We start from the raw sequence: 17,915 nt of genomic DNA on the forward strand, positions 1-17,915 counted from the left end.
ACGGTTGAACTTTTATGCTGGCCGTACATGCGAGCGGGACATCACGCCATTCGTTAAGGGTCAAATTGTTCAGATAAATGTTTGATGATTTTATGTATTATAATTGTAATGACATGAAGTGTCAGGGAGTGTTTTGGAGGTTTGGTAAGTATGTAATGCTGTCAATGTTTAAAATTAAAAAATGTATATTTGTTTGCACCACAATTTTTAAAATATCTATTGCTCGGTCTAAATAGATTTTGGCATGACTTAGCGGGAGTAGAGAGGAGGATATTATTAATGATAACTGGTTTATGTGGATTGCAAGCGTAAGTGATGACTACTCCGAAATACCTTTTTAGGGCACACCTACACCTATTTGTATAGGTACTTTGTCTAGCTCATAAATAAACACACACTTTTATTGAATTTTTAAAAAGTCTTAAAATGAGACGGTTTCTATTAAAAAAATGAACAGGAGAACCTTTGCTATATAAATACAACAGTTGACTGTATTTACTGCTTTCATTTCTTTCTCGGGTTCAACGTGCGATGATCTGTGTGGTCACCCGCCAACTCTATTAAGCTCTACCACTCTACTAATTGTAGAGACGGAGATTACGCACTGTAAATTGGTTCCCACTTAGCACTTCAGGGTATCGAGGTGAGAACAGGACTGCCTCAATTTTGGAATTAATAGTTTTTTGTATTTCTTACTCTATTGTTGAACTATTGGAAAGCGTAATATAAAATACGATAAGATTGTTTGAGTTTAAATGTCTTATAGAAATAAAGTTTGTTATGAATTTTAAAAGCTCTAATTTTCATATCAATATTGTATCTACTTTTATGATGAGTATAGTGTAGGTTCAATTATATAGAATGCCATATCAAGAGACTTTTAGAAACACCGACCAAATATCTCACGATACAACATAAATGTATACGAAATTTAAATGCTTCGCAATCAACGTCTATAATTAAACTATCTATAAAACAATTACATGCCAATTACATTTTGACTTAAACGTAAATCGAGTTATTGAAATCGATAAATCGCTACCGGCGAGGACCTAAAGCCTAAATTAGCATGCATTGACAAAAGCTAGCAACCAACCGTTAGTTGCTGCACTTATCGTTCCATTCACACGATTCTCGCCCTAATCCCACATAAGTGTTGTAACATGATATTTACATTTCACTTACAATGTTTGTTCAAATGCTTAAGTAACGAATTTTGGGGTCGAAATGATTTCAACACTAATACTGGTTAGCATTGTTTAACTTTCGGGCCTTCGATTAACTCATTATGTGCTTAGATCATGTTTCGATAGTTAGCACGCGTATAGGATATTTGGGAAACCTTTGTAATGGTGTTTGCACACTAATGTGGTTATGGATTCCAGATGTAAAGCGTTAGAAGCTAAGTGTCGCTAACTTGTCAAAACGATGTCAGACAGGTAGACAACAACCTTCACAATAAAATACTCCACTTTGCTAGAGACATCTGCTAGAAGGATCAAGAGTTTTTCTATTTGGGAAAAAATCATAGCTTAAACTGTTCATGTTATACTTAAGATGGTTATGTATAGGTGTCAGTACAGGTTCCTAAAGCTATTTAAATAATGCCTGAATGAATCTGTCATGATGCTTAAAAAAATCTACTATTAGTCGCGTAGTAATCTCTCTTCATATTATCGTAAATATTATGCTCAATTTAACTCATTCATTGTTTTAGTCACACATTGACTACAAATATTCAAAACTACGACGACCACGAAAACGACAACGCGACTGACGTAGTCGCATAACTGCGCTTGTGTGAGTATTATACAAATTGTATAACACTTGTATAATTGGAACGTAATGTGTATGTAATGCTACTAGTATTGTACAGTCGATAAGAGTGCAAAACTTCGCGCTCCAGTTCGCACGGCACGGGGCAATTTGTGTCTGGTACAAGATGCAAGTTTCCAGCGATTTTAATTAATCATATTTCTTCCTACTTTATTTGGTCCAACCAAACTCTTTTATAAATATTTTTGGGTTTTGAATTAAGCGTAAAAACCGACTTTAACTCTTAGGCAACGTTTACCTTAAGTCTATTTGTAAATTCAACTTATAAATAACAAATAAAAGTGTATAGAGATTTATGTGTCGATAAAATGACATGATTTTAGGAAAATAAATGGTTGAATTTGTTGTTTATTTAAAATATTTTTGCAAGATAAATTTAAAGGCAACAAAATAATGTATCATAATGTAGTATCGGGCAATAATCCCGACTCAATAACTAATACTCATATACGAGTAAGTATATGAGGAACAACTGTATTCTTATATTTATGTCTAATTATATTGAAAGTATTTAATTTGATTATGATATTGATAATTAAAAACATTTGCTCGTAAAATAATAAAACAATAAAGGAAAGGAATTAGGAATTATAAGATATACGCTTCCGCCTGTAATCGGCACCTCACCGCTACCTTGATCTTGCGCAGTAATAACTCAACGTACGCGCATCGACGTCACCGTGACGTCGATAGCGCTATTGTTATATTTTTAATTTACAACAGACTCAGCTTATGCATAAACGCTATCTTCCGGCCGTGACTTTATTAATTTCTTTTTTATTTAAAAAACTGATTCTATTTTCTATTATATGTGGCATAATGCCTATGCGTTACGAACGACAATAATTTATTTTAATGTAACGTGGAATTATCACGATAAGCTGATTCTTTATTATTTTAATTTATTAGGAGTTAACTGGCACTTGAATATTTCAATTTAATACCTACTTAGATGCTATAAAAAGAAAATTAATTGAACTCCGTAACCTCGTGAGACGCAACTACCTTATAATTAATTACACTGGACGCATTTTCGACGGAAACCTCTTAGCATAATGAAATCCGTTGGTTGATAATGAAAATTTATCGTCATTATTTATTAGCGGAGTCTCTTTGTTTTTGCATAAGATTTTCATTAATATGATTTACATTTTGAAACATTTCAGGAATCATTTAACGTAATTAAGTTAAAGTAACCATGAAGTAGATTTAAATTCAGTTCATTGTTTGGAAGAACTAAATAATTATGCGAAAATAAAAAGATATAATGAAATAAAATTGATAAACAAATTACTTATCTCTGTGATACTTTTCTATTCTGAGTTATTATGATACCTATGGTTGCGTATTTGCAATTGTTTAATTTAATCTGGAGTATGGCGTAAGCCTCATTAGCATATATTTTGAAGGTTATAGAATCCACTGTGATTTAACTAATGTCTTTATTTGTCTGATCGCTACTCCACTTATTTTTGCCTTATAATAACAGTTGTCAAGCGCTGATGGATTCCAGTTTAAAGTGATGCGGTAAAATAAAAATACTTACACTTAGTTAATTTAGTTTATTTGAAAAGCCTCGGATAAGTATAAATAGCCAGGTAAGGACAATGGTAAGTTTACCACACCCTTCAAACCAAAACTGCTGTTATAATTCAGAAATAGGTACCTATGGACCGCCATAGGTGTCGGTGTCGTACACACTACCGAGTGTCTCTGAAGTTGAACCACCTAGGGTCAACAGGGTTCAAAACTAACTAGTTCACTAACTAAAGGCAAACGTGTTATCTTATTTGGTAATTTTTGTCCAGTTATTACAATGAGAACAAGATAGATTATAAGCTTCCCAGTTTATAATGAAGACAAAAATAATTAAAACACATTACAATTAAAATACAAGGAAGCTTATTATGGAAAATATAATTATGAAAAATTATTTTCACGATTTAATTTTCACACATTCATACATAATTAAATTGTGTATAATAAAGAATATTCTTTAAATTAATTCGTGGAAATTAAAAAATATTTAATTTTAACCATTACTTATATGATTTTTTTAGACTACAGTATTTGGATTTAACATAGAAACGTAAGCGTTTAGTGCAATTAACTATTTATTCAGTGGTCATTGCCACCCATAAACAGATGGAACTGACCCAAAGAGAATATTGGGACGCTTAGTATGAGTTTTTACGTTTTTACAACATGACTGTATTTACCCACACATTTCCAATGCCCCTAGCGGACTGTATCAGAACTGTTTGGAAATGTATGAGAAATACGTAAATAAATACAAAAACAGTCATTTTTGTAAAAACGTGAAAACTCATACTAAGGATACAGTTGCCTTTAAGGTCTATCACAATTTTTTTACGTTTTTGACAATCAAATTATAAATTTAAATTTAAAGTATTTCTAGATTGCTTCACCCTTCAAGCCAGAATGCAACTAAGTAAAGATGAATTATATTTTTTCTGATATTAAATAGATTTAATTTATCATCATGAACTTAAATATATAGAAAATCATTTTTCAGTTTTTTCTGTTTGGTGATGGTCGTATAATAATTTAATAATTTAATCAATTTGAATGACACCATCCCGACATTATAAATTTTACTACTTAAGTGAATAACGAGATTTTAGTACAGTTATCGCAACATTAACTATTCTTTACGAATCCTCAGGTTTTCATAAATTAAATTAATACATAAACCCACATTAAAATTACAAAACGTCCAAATTGAACCTGAGAACAGCACATTCGAAATCAATTTCCCTATCAAAAGAAGCGGCGTGTCGTAACTGATTTCACAATTAATAAACTTATACACAAATAGAAATCATAGATTCGCACTGGAGCCGTGCAATCTACGGATTGACAGCACAATGCCGCCTCTAGTTATTTGTGGGAATCAATCATACAGAGACGACACGCGCTCGTAAAATTGAAATTCAATGGTAAATGTCACCCGAGTTATTGCTACTTATTACGTATGGTCGCCTTTACAGGCCACGGCGACGATTTGGGGACGATTCCAAAGGTTATGGTTCAGAAAGGTACTGTAGCTTCTAGCGTGAAGCTGATCTTGTATTTCGGTGGCATGGCAACGTAACGCGCAACAAGGTGACTCCTGACTTGACTGTGATCTTCTTGAATAGAAACTATCCATGGGTGGCAGTGACCAATTACAATCTTATACCATATTCTACGGCATATTCCTACCAGGTCCTACCAGGTCGACTACAGATGCAACGCTACCCCGGAGGACTAAGCTGGAACGCCTCGGAAAAGTATGTCTCCTTCAAACTAGAGCACAATAGCGCTTAACACTTTTGTTATTAGGCAGAAATAGGTGTGGTGCAGCCGGAGATAAAGGGTTCTACCACCTTAAAAATAGGATATATCAGCATATTTCAAAGAAGCATAACTTCTGACGAAAAGCACACGCGCCAACTTTATATGAACTGAGTAAGACAGTTTTTAGTGTACAGTCACAGTAAGTTATTTCTAACCTAGCATTAATCTAATGCTATTAAGATAATCACACCACCAAGAGTAATCTAAACGAATAAGCTTTAATTAAAAAGACGTTGTAAATCTTATTTAAATAAATAGAAGAACAATAAAATGAGATACATAAATTATGTCAGTGTTAATGTGTGATTTTGTGAACTGGACCAAAAAATTAAACAATTGTTAGTGTATATATTTATTGTTTTTGCTCGGCGTTCATTATAAAGATAATATAAATGAAGATCTGTGTCGAATTTTCTTACGACTTACTGCATATAAACTGAATAATAATATTTTTGTGGTTTTTAGGGTTCCGTACCCAAAGACTAAGAATGGAACCCTATTACTAAGTAAGCCTCCGCTGTTTGTTCGTCTCTCCGTCTGTCATAGGCCTCTGTCTCCTGAACCGTAATAGATAGACACTTGAAATTTTTACAGTGTATGTATAACGGTGGCTACTGTAACAAGAATACTAAAAATAAAAATAAAAAAAAATATTGGGTAGCCATACACGAAACCGCTATTTTTCGGCATTTTTCGCTTTACCTATAAAAATAAAATAAGTAGACAGTTCGAAATTTTACAATGCATTAACTTCTATGGCTGCTATGATATCAAAAACTAAAAATAAATGATAGTACGGAACACTCGTTGTGCGGATTAGACTCGTATTTGGCCAATTTTTATTAGACAAACTCGTAAATAAAATGTGGAGCGTCGTTTCGGTCTGTCGCGTAAGCTTAGAGCACTATTGTTATAATCTAGTTGTTTTTATTATGATTTATATTAGGTATAAGTTTTGGATGATCTCATAATGTGTCTATCTTTTTTATTATTAAGTTCATTTTGTTTCTTGAATTTTAATAGTTTTAAAATCTTATATTTAAGAAATAACTATTTTATATAATCTTAGCAAACTTAGTAACTAGCTTACTGTTAAAATAAAATATGTTACATGTTATGTATTCATGACTGACACTTAATATATTGTCATTTTAGACGTCTTGTGAAACGGAATCTTTCAAGTACCTACTAATAATAAATAAAAATTATGTGTACAGAAATTGATGTATAAAGGATGAACTTAATTGCACAAACAATAGTATAAACAAATCGTAAATATTAAATGAATTGGCTAACATAAACTTTTCTATTGTCTGTTATATTATGATTATTTATAGCTTATTAGTAGATCAATTTTCAATGCACTTCCTAGTTTACATATATTATTTTTTATAACATGGGTACGACACGACATTTCCGTCGTAGGGAATAAGCAGTCGCTTTTCGATTGCAGACATTACGGCGCCTACAGGTCGTAAGGCGGCCGTTCCACAGATTGGCTAGGAGAGCGCACAATAAACTGAAAAAGTTACAACTACGCACGCAGTAACAGTAAAGTACTGAACTTGTGACCTAACTTTGTCTAGAATGACGGAAACCTATTTGCGGAGGCTACGTAATTAAAATTTCCTCTTTGAAAACCATGAGTTATAATTGTATTTTGTTCTGCTTTGATAGTCCTCTGTAAAAGCGAACATTTTTTTAACACAGCTAGGCATACGTAGTCCCATAGTTGGGAATTGAAATATGTTAGTATACTATACGTTGCTCCAATATTCGGTCTCTAATGTCTCACTACGAAACACCAATTCAAAAATCTCATACGTTGCGCGTGCGCATGACATTTAAACGAAAAAATAAGGCCCTGTTACACCACACCACTTCTCGAAATACGATTTCATAAAACGTAAAAAGCATGAAACATAATAACAAGCCTGTCATCGGTAACATTGACAAATTAAATATCAACACCTCCGACAAACTTATTTGTGCAGTTACAAAAAATATTTTTGGTACCAATAAGGTTCATTTTGGTTGTAGTTACCGGTAAATATAAGTTGGTTATTCGTAAGGGGTATCGTCAAATTTTGCTGGCTCGTAATTAGAGATCGGTGAGTGATGCAAGGGGTCATGCGAACCGAGTGATAGAAATCATCTCTCGGCTGACCTGTGGTGCAAGTTGTGAACTGACAGCGGATATTTTTAATTCTATTTTACTTTTTAATAATTAATAATATTTGTCCTTCATATACATTATGTCAACATTACTTATTGTTAAAGTATATTTTAAAAGTTTTGTCATGAATTTAAGAATGGATTTACTATTATTAATAGTATTACTAGGTATTTATATAGGTTACAGAGTTTGGGTTCGGTTGACTTTTTTAAGATGATTTTATAGAAGCTATAAGTAATGTAATTATAATTTTGATATTTAAGTAAAGACAAAATACGTAATTTAAGTACTGTTTATGTTTGTTTTTAATGATATTATAATTACAATATATTGTCCATCATATTTTGTAATATCTGCGCCAGCCCTTCCAAAATTCTTATTTATTAGTGGTCCAAAAATATTACAATATGAAATTTTTTATAAAAATAAAAATGAATATTATTAGGGTGGTAGAACCCTTTGTGGTTCGACTCCGGCGGCACCACCGCCACACCTATTTCTACCTAATAACAGCAGTGTTAAGCGCTGCTGTGTTCCGGTTTGAAGGGTGTGGTAAGGGAGACAGACTTTTCGGAGGCGTTCCAGCTTAGTCCTCAGGGGTAGCGGCGCATCTGTGGCCGACCTCAGGTAGGAATATCTAATCCTATCTGGGGTTTATTACAGATGTCCATGGGCGGCAGTAGCCACTTACCATCAGGTGGACTGCATGCTCGTCTGCTACTCTTATACTATAAAAAAAAAAAATATATCATAATTCATAAACTTTTATATAAGGTATTGTTTATTATTTTATATAAGGTAGATAGATAAGGTCAATATTCTGTTTGTCGCTATTAACTTTTCAATTACACCACCTCATAATAAGTCTCGATTCGACTTAATTAAAATTAATAGTAGTTAACTGACCGACGAAAAGTAATTAATGATATATAAACCACTTGCTACTTAAGGTTCGGGTTACACAAAAAACTAATGATGTTTTACTAATAGATGTAAGGAGAAATTGTTATTGTTACTTGATGTGCGATGTTAATTAATATTTCCTGTGCTCTATAGTTCTGTAAGGGTATTAGAAGAATACACGTGAACATAATTTGTATTGTCTTTAATGAGATAAAATTGTGATGGTTTAATACGACAAAAAAATACGTGTATTTTACTTCTTTAACAAAGCTGTATTTGTGTGTATTCTCACTAAAACAATACATTTTTGTGTATTGTAGTGTGTTTGTTTGTATAAGCTTAAATTAGAAGCCGTGCAACCGATTTCAGGGGATGATTTGGGACTCTACAGGGAGAGAATATGTAGGTACCTGGAGTAAATATTTTACTAAGAAAATAATTGCACACTTGCAAAGTACCTAATCATAACCGAAATGCATTGAACATTCGTTAATTAATAAAGCCTCAAGCTTTATTAATTAACGAATAACCCTCATAATATTACAATTACGTGATCATATTATGAGTTCTTTTAATTGTACATAAAAGGTTTGATATTTCCAATATACGAGCATGTATCTACTTTCATTACGGAAAATTGGCAAGCGATTCGAGTATTAAACTTAATTTAGGTACTAATTTTAGACATATCTTTACAGTAAAAGTTAGCTATAGATTTTATTATTAATGTTAAAGTACACTCAGCTCTAGATATTATTATTGATGTTAAACAAATTTGTTTTTTATATAGCCGCAATATTAACTATAATGGCGCGATAGTTGATCGACGACGCTTATGGAGTGGAGACAGCACGAACTTCCAATAAAATGTTAGTGCTTTCGTGTCGTAAACAAGAATGTCGTCCATGTACGACATTAGGCAAGATACGCACTTGCGATTTGAAGAAAGTGATAATTAAAATTTAAATCGTTAATTTTAAAATTTTGTTATCTACTTTGCAGACTAATAATTAATTTATTATCTTATTTTATAACATTGGTACGAGTATGTATGTGCAATGTTACGGCAGACTTAGAATTGCTATTTTAATAAGCTAGAGAACACCACTCTTTTTTATAGTTGTAAAATTTAGTTACTTTTACAGCTGGCTTAATATTTTTATAATAACCCTTACTGTAACTGATAACTTTTGAAATTAAAAAAGGTAAGAGTTATTATTTTAAACGACAGGAAAAAAGGAAGACCTAATCAAATAAATCGTCTAATCTCAATGATTCGCTTAATTACAACGTGCGTATAAGACCCAAATTACCTAAATAGTCGTACAATCTGCCCGTCCATACCACCCCTACGGAATCAATACAAAACAAGCCGAATAGTGGCGCATGTTAACCTCTCCGAGCGCTCACGGCCGCGCACGACTCTCCCCGAATGAAGTTGTTGCTGAACACAAATATTTCGAAAATGCGGAAAATATTCCCTTTAACTTAACATCGGACAACATTCCGGGGCTTATAATAAATTGAGTGTACGGTTAAGTACGGTTTATGAGCTGAGATAGCGATATTGCTTCCGCTTGGGATTAGGTTTGATTCTGAGGAGCTTCTGAGTTTTCAAAGCAAGAACGAACGTAACCTAACTGTGAGGATTTCCTCAGGAAAATAAAAAGTTTATTAAAGGATTTTTTTGTAAAACGTGGTAACGGTCTTTGAGTGCCCTGTGTTATTGTCTAAAAATTCATTCATTTTCATGCAATTTCATGTAATATATCATGAAAATAAAAATGAGGTTTCCAAATTTCCAAATTTTTAATTTTTGAGAAAAAATATACCTGTCGGAATACTGTTTCAATATTGTTACTGCTGCAATACGAAAATTGTTTACACATCTATACCTCAGTTTATTCAATAAGTTAAATTTGTAAAGCTTTAGTATAATTGCCTATGAAAATATTTCTGTAAATGTTAAGGTTAACTTGAATACTAATTGTTTACAATAAAGCATTGTAAATAAATATGAGTTTTCCATTTACAACTGATGAAACGGAAAGTCACACACGGAATGCACGTAAGCTTTATTCTTAAGCACCGAACACACTAACCGTAAAACAAATGATACAGTAGGTGGAATTACGAAGTTTTATTCTGATGGTATAGTTTAGTGTCTAAAGATCGCATAAATTTGATATTATTCTCATTACAAATTAATTTTCAACATCGCAAGGAATCCCTCCGTTGGAAGAAATGTTGGATAGATTTTTATATATTCGAAAACCTTGATAGACTAGTGCCGTGTTACACAAAACCTTTTTTATTCAGAGAAAAGAATCGAATTGATTATTAGAACAATATTTTACACTTTTGCAGTTTGCAGTAAACAATTTTGAAAACATATATAGTTTGCAGTTTTACAGTTTGAAATTTTAAAACCGTAAAAAGTTGGTAATATTTTTAGGTGTAATATAATATTGTCGGATCTAATATAGTTTCAAGTCAAAAAAATACGCACAAGTCAGGCTGTAATACATACATATAAATACTGTTACTGTATAAGTTGATAAAATATTTCATAAACTGCGAAATCAACTATCTTGCTATCAATAGTGGTCTGATGTCGGCTTAAAACTGCTTTTTGACAACAGAATAACTGATAATGTATTTACGCAATTAATATTTTTTAACGCGATTATAATTCGATGAAAGTAAAAATTGGAAATATCTGTCAATCCATACATGTTTTATCCTATTTCATTTATTTAGTACTAACAATTCTTCAGTCTTTCGGTATTAATTTTTAGTTTTTGGAAAGTTTACAGATTAATAAGCCTAAAATTATATTTGTATAATATTTAATCGAGTTTCCATTGATTGATTTTAAATTCTTACTATCCTCTTATTATTTTAAAAGCTCGCATAATTTATAGAAAAATATTATAAAAGTACCAAGCTTATACCATTTTAATTACGAGTAAGATATCTTAGGAGAAAAATGGTAATTGGAGCTCTGACTTATTCGCATTGTAAAATTCCTTTATTTGGTTATTATACTTTTGTTTTAATACAGAACGTAATTATTATATGCATTTTTATTATGTCTTATTTGTTAGCTCCAGAGTTATTATATTAATAAATTTAAATACTCAGTCCCTGAACTAAATTTATTTTAAACAAAATTTATTACTTATTTAGTTGCTTCGGTCAGTACCATTAGTATGAGTTTTTATGTTTTTACAAAGATGACTGTTATATTTGTTTAAATATTTCCCATCAGTTCTGATACAATCCGCTAGGGGCTCTGATTGGAAATGTATGGGCAAATACATAAACAAATACAAATACAGTCATCTTTGTAAAAACGTATAAACTCATACTAAGGGTTATAGATTTGAATGTGTCAATTAGAAAACGTTATTTGCGTAACATTTACGAAGAACACAACCAGAAAAGTCTAAATTAAATAACTTTTGTCTTATTTTAGAAAATATTAACGGCAATGTTATACTACCTTACATACACACATGTGTAGATGGACAGTAATATAACATTTTCCGCACAATAGTAGATACCGGTGCGTGTACAGGCGCCTCCAGTGGCGATTATGATGCACGTCGCCATTAGAGTGCATTACGTGCACGTGGGAACTGCTCTGCTTGGGAACCCGCTACTACACTGGGACTAAAGTTACCCTTCATTGAACTAAATTAAAAATTGTACCGACGCTCGGACTAAAAATGTAGAGCACTTCGTGGTTCGACTGTGTCGTCACCGACGCTATTTTTGTTTTATTGTTAAGATGGGATAGACGTAAGAGATATATCGGCTTACTCTTAATGTAGTGACAAATCTAGTACCTACCGAGAATATTTAAGACTTTTGGATTTTTTTTTATGCCCAACATGTCGAGGGTTCACATCACAGTATTGTCCGTGTTAGAAATTCATCATTCTATATCATTTATGACAATTCATAACTACATGACAGACAATTCTCTTAAAAAAATCAATGCATGCGAAGGCTACCAATCCAAACTCTTATTCATTAAAAAGTACCTGTTCCCAGCAGTGGGATAGTAACCGACTTAAGACAATGATTACATGCCTTCTGCGGTAAACAGAAAAACCTGATGTTTTGAAGCTGATGCTTCATACTTGTTGTTACCTTCATTCAAAATACTTAAAACAATTTCATTACCCTAAATCACCATTAGCAATTTCTAAGGCACACACCAAAATGGACTATTTCTAAGTATTTCTGAAGCAAACCCAGTTGCGACAGTTCAGAAAGCGATGAGTGTCGCAACGCGCTAATTTGTTAGCAATTAGCGTTCCGCTGAAAAGAAGTTTTCGAAACTACTAAACGGTTGACTATGATTGATTGTGTGCTAATTTTAGGGAGCTGTTACATCGCCGCCGAGTAGCTAAGGGATTTTGAAATGGAACGGAATGTGAAACGACTTTTAATTTACAACAAAAAGTAATGTTAAGTCACCCTTAACTTTAGAGAAATTACCAAAAATAGAAATTTTCGTTTACATACATGAAGAATGGAAGCGCCAATAGGTAAATGAGCTTAGAAGCTCATGAGCTTGCAGATTTAGGTAACTAAACGCATTTAGATAACTAAAGAGACTTGTAAACTTACGAAAGCCTTTATAAAACGCTTTGATTCAATGTAACAAAGGTGTTATGAGTCATTTTGTAAAGTTTAAAAGGAAAACTCTCTATCGCGTGCCTATAAGGAAAGTTTATTACGGAATAATTTATGTTTATGAAAATGCATCTTATAAAACAAGCGTTTCGATTCTTGAATTAACCATAACGGCTAAAAGTTTTCATATACAGAATCATTCCAACAAGAATATTTTCAAATAAAATGTGCTAAAAAAGTTTATTACATTCACAGGATATTTGAAGAGTCTTAGTTATAGAATGTCGCTAAGAAAAGGTTTTGGTCTGTTACTAAAAAATCAATCTATCATAATATGTTATCCCAACCAAAGAATGCCTTTGGATAATTACGACTACTAGAAACAACGACATTTGACAATTTCTGTACACCAGAAACAGTGGCATTTAATCATTTCTTTCTACTACAAATAGCTACAATAACATTTGAAAATTTGTGTCTACTAGAATACTATTACAGGCGAATAGTACCAAATTGTTCTGTAGGCATACTATAAATATAAATATAATATATATTACATTTTATCGTTATTTCGTCGGCTGTAGGACCTGTCTCTACATTCCAACCATTGTCATATAACATCGGAATCGCATCGGATTGTGTTCTCATTTTGAAGTAGTGACAATTGGTTTTTCCTTTTCTGTCAGTTGTGAAATCGGTGTTAAGTAAAATGAAAATAAAAGTACTGAAAATATTGCGATAACTCATTGATTTTTTAATGTTAATGAAAAAATATTATCATGTTGTTAGAAATAAGTAAGTAAATATTATTACAAATATTTGTTTCTGCTACTAATTGAACCCGGATCTTTGATTTGAGTCGCATAATAATGCGTTTTTAATTTCTTTGTAAACATACTCGTCATTTTAAGCTAAAAATTACCTATAAGATTCTTAACTATTGTTTCCCTCGTGTAATATATCTTAGATTCATCCCTACGAAAGTAGCTCTCTCAATTACAATACTTACGCCTAATTACTAGTTACTTAAAAAAAGAATCGTAAGTATCCTATTTCTCGTTCGGGATTTTTTATTCTAAATTTATTTTGGGAAACTAATACTTAAAAATTCCAGTGTAGTTCTTTTAATTATCCCATTAAAAATTAAGGAGAATGGAATGAGTCTATAGGGTATATGACTGAGAGTTACGTGCTATAATGTTCTCAAAGTTGTGTGAAGTCTATCAACCCGCTATTGGTCAGCTTGATAAGCTGTAATTGTCGACAATACCAGTTAAGTACTAGTTCTCTCTATATTATCTACAATCAATGGTGCTAAAATACGTACGTAAATAAATAGTAGGAAGTTTTACATTTAATACTATATAGTTTGCAAGTTTTATTATGGTCTTATCCAATTAGTTTTACAATTTTTATTAAAGCTTTACAAATATACTTTGTAATGACGAAAATATTAGTTGTGCGTGCGAATAAAATCTTAATACTTACGAAGCAGAATTTATATTGTGTATGATCACCGAAATCACGTACATTTTTTACGAAAATTACCTTATATTGCAGAGGGCCAACAGACCAGTGGCTCGCTTGTTGACGTCTAAGTACTAGCATTTAACAATCGTCATTGTATCCTATACTCATTATTTAAAGCCCAAAGCACAAATGACACTCAGTTTTTCTGTCGTTTCATTGAACGTGGGAATAATTCCCACGGCGCCATATTGTTTTCCTTCAATATTGTTTTTATCTTTGTTTTTAATAACTTCCACTATTACGAACATAATAGTGAATTGTTCAATTCAATTTCGATTTTAAAAGAGGTCAGTATGGTATAGCTTCTGATTGTCTTTTGGTTAATGTTTATAATGATTATTGCTTCGTGCCGCCATGTCTGTGAATTAAGTGTTTGTTTGTTAAATTAATGAAGCGACTAGCATGCACTGTGTTGATGCACAGTACTGTGAAGTCATTTAGAATTTTATGTTAAGGAAAATGATAAGGAAAACATTCGTCTTTTTTAATTTGGAATATGTGTTTTTAAAATTTGATTTTGGCAGCATTAGCAAAATTGGCAGAATTAAATTAGTTCATATAACTTTGAATTAAATATTTGAACATTGTTATATATTTGACAGAAAGAATGAAAGTCAAAGATAGAAATAGAAAAACATGCCTTTGACTAACACTAGAGATGGTATCTGACGCGACGTCTCTACTAATTTACTTCACAACCTATTAATACGCATTTGAAAACGCATTACATAGCCAAATGCAAACTACATAGTTCTTATAAATCTTCAGTACTTATTCTTCTATTACCTTCTATCGCCTTCAAAATATGATTTAATATTAACACCAAGGTAAAAGTTCAAATAATGCACTTAGTTTCATGAAGAAATCTTTCATGAAGTAATTAAAATACATTAGTTGATACGAGTAAGATGCCGTATTGTATTCATTACAGTATTTTTAAAGAACAAAAGGTTCCAGCTTTGATCCCCGGTCAGGTATCTAACTGATGAGCTTACATTTAGTTCAGAGAGTAGAATTACATTCATTTTGTACGTTAAAAGTATTTGTGGACATATTATTTGTGGACATGCCCAAATTCATGTAGAAAAATCGTCATGACGAAGGTTACCATGGATGCATTGCTACCCTTGGGGTCTATGTTGGAGTTTTTCGTGCGATCATAATTTTGGATTGCATTTTTGTATTTAGAACATAGCAGCAATAATACTCTAACTTTAAGGAGTAAAAGTGAAGTTAATGATTCGACCTGCAAACATTTTACCACCTGTCAATGTGCGATAATTTGTCACGCAGGCCTCTTAACTGAATAAAGATATTTAATAGTCATACCATTTAGTTTATTACTGATTACCAAATGTTCCTTCTGACCATTAGGTCTAATTATGCACTGTGTGCTTTTCGTTTATTAATAATAAGGTTTTTTGTAAAATTTCTGTTGTTGTATAATTTAAATTAAATACTTAATGACCAGAACGGGAAATTAAGCAAATCTTTTGGTCCGTTAAATCGAAATAATTAATTTATGTAAATTAATTTTTGATAATTACACTTAGGATATATGTATATTATATATATCGTTTTGGAAATTAAATTTATAGTATAGCGTAACGAAGTAATTATAATTTTTGGACCACATTTTTTTTCGTAATTCTCTTCTAGAATATTAAGCTTAAAGTATTAATCTCATAATTTCGTAATATAATTGGGTATTTATATTCATAAATATGAAATTAAACTGAAAATTATAATTAATAAATAGCTATTAACAACTTTAATGGAGGTGTTTGCGATAATAAGGAAACGAAATCTAGGATAAGATATACTTATTTTTTAATAGACTGCTATTTATTTAATCCAAATTGCGATATTTCACTAGAAAAGTAATCATATTTTAAATATAAGTACAAAAGAAATTAACGACTTCTTAAGTCTAGCTAATTATATTTGGCTTATAGTTTTAAGGCTTACATTTTAAACGAAAGCTTGTTAAAATGATTAATCTAATAAAGATAAAATAATAAAAGGACTGAGCCAATCTTCGGAACGAGATCGTAATCTGCTAAAGATAAAAAATAGTCCTTTTATCGCGAGATAAAGTGAAACGTTTTGGTGCCTACTTGATCCGATAAACTTGCGAATTTATTTTAATCCGTCCAGGATTAAGAATTGGCATCGTTTAAGCGGATTTAATGATTAAAAACCGTTACTATGTTTAAAGTTGTAAGTTTTAGTAAGAGTGGAGAAATGGGGATCTCGTTGATGTCTTTTACAGGAGAAAGCGTGTTCTATTGCGGTCGATTATATTTTCTATGTTCATAAAGATATTAATAAAAGTGTATTTAAATTTGATAGAACCATAGATATTTTCTAACCTTACATGACTTTAAACAATAATTTATTTCGCATTGGGATAATTTATAAACATCTGGCTTAGTGTCATTCACCAAATGGAGCTTTTAATTTAGTTGTTATATTTGATTCTAAATTATCCTTAAAATGTGCTGACACTTCAGACACTTAGTTCTAATGTTGAACTGTGTTTTTTTAATTATGTCGGGTTCTACTTCCTTACAAGCTTGATAAAGCTTTAATAAGGATATTGTTATACTTTTCTGGTAATATGCGATAATGTAGTAAAAGGTTAATTAATACACAAAAAAAAAATTAATTTATATGAAAATAAAAAATAAATACCAATAACATTAAGTAATATTAGACTTGTGTCTTTTGCTAGTGTGTTTTATTTCTGTGTTAAAAAGCTTTATCGTTGAACAATGTATATGTTTATACATTCGTATGCGATGAGATAAAACGGTACAAAAAGTAGACTATAAAACTGGTAAAGAAATTAACAGAACCACTGACCTTTGTATCTTTGGTGTGTATTCAGCGCCAACCGGAACCGCCTCCGAAAAATCCCACAGAACACTTCACTGAGTTAAATTCAAAATCCGAGTCAGTACACTGCGTCGCACACGCGCCAACTATCGTTTTCAAAATTGTCACAATACAGTCACTTTCAGCAAATATGTCATTTCATTCGCGGCCGCCCTCTAACTGAAAACGCAAACTGAAATCGCGCTAACCGCACTGTTACATATAACCGTTCAACTTTCGCCGTGAGCGTAAACATTTGGTCTATTGATTTAAAGTTCGCGCGATCTTTTCCATTTTCTGTCGAAAATTTTCGGCGCCGAGCGTGTTGCTTCGACGGCGCGCGCGCACGAATGCTGTCGGAGGTGGACACGAGCGGTCGGACGTCGAGGGGGCGTGGCCACATTCTAACGCAACATCTTTCTATACCACCATCTTGCTTGCACGTGTACAAAACTACATCTCTCCGTCTTTTTCTCTAATGCTCGTGCGTTACCGTATAGGCACGGCTGGTGGTGGGAGCGTGAACTTTGCCACTGCGCTCGCGCATCCTGGGATTAATGAAACGATACGTTATAGATCGCGACGA

At 32.2% G+C, this 17,915-nt stretch overlaps 1 protein-coding gene across 1 annotated transcript in view; it reads right to left on the minus strand.

The window, feature by feature from the left end:
• The window catches only part of LOC140756027 (knirps-related protein), an 89,827-nt gene extending 72,139 nt beyond the window's left edge, over positions 1–17,688 (minus strand). The window contains exon 1 of the mRNA XM_073091421.1: positions 17,318–17,688. The gene's annotated coding sequence lies outside the window, so the exon portion shown is untranslated. The remainder of the gene's footprint in view (positions 1–17,317) is intronic.
• Positions 17,689–17,915: the final 227 nt, after the last annotated feature.

This window comes from Epargyreus clarus, unplaced genomic scaffold, assembly GCF_041222505.1.
Source record: "Epargyreus clarus isolate Ecla_fem2 unplaced genomic scaffold, WU_Ecla_fem_2.2 ptg000034l, whole genome shotgun sequence".
Classification (NCBI taxonomy): Eukaryota; Metazoa; Arthropoda; class Insecta; order Lepidoptera; family Hesperiidae; genus Epargyreus; species Epargyreus clarus.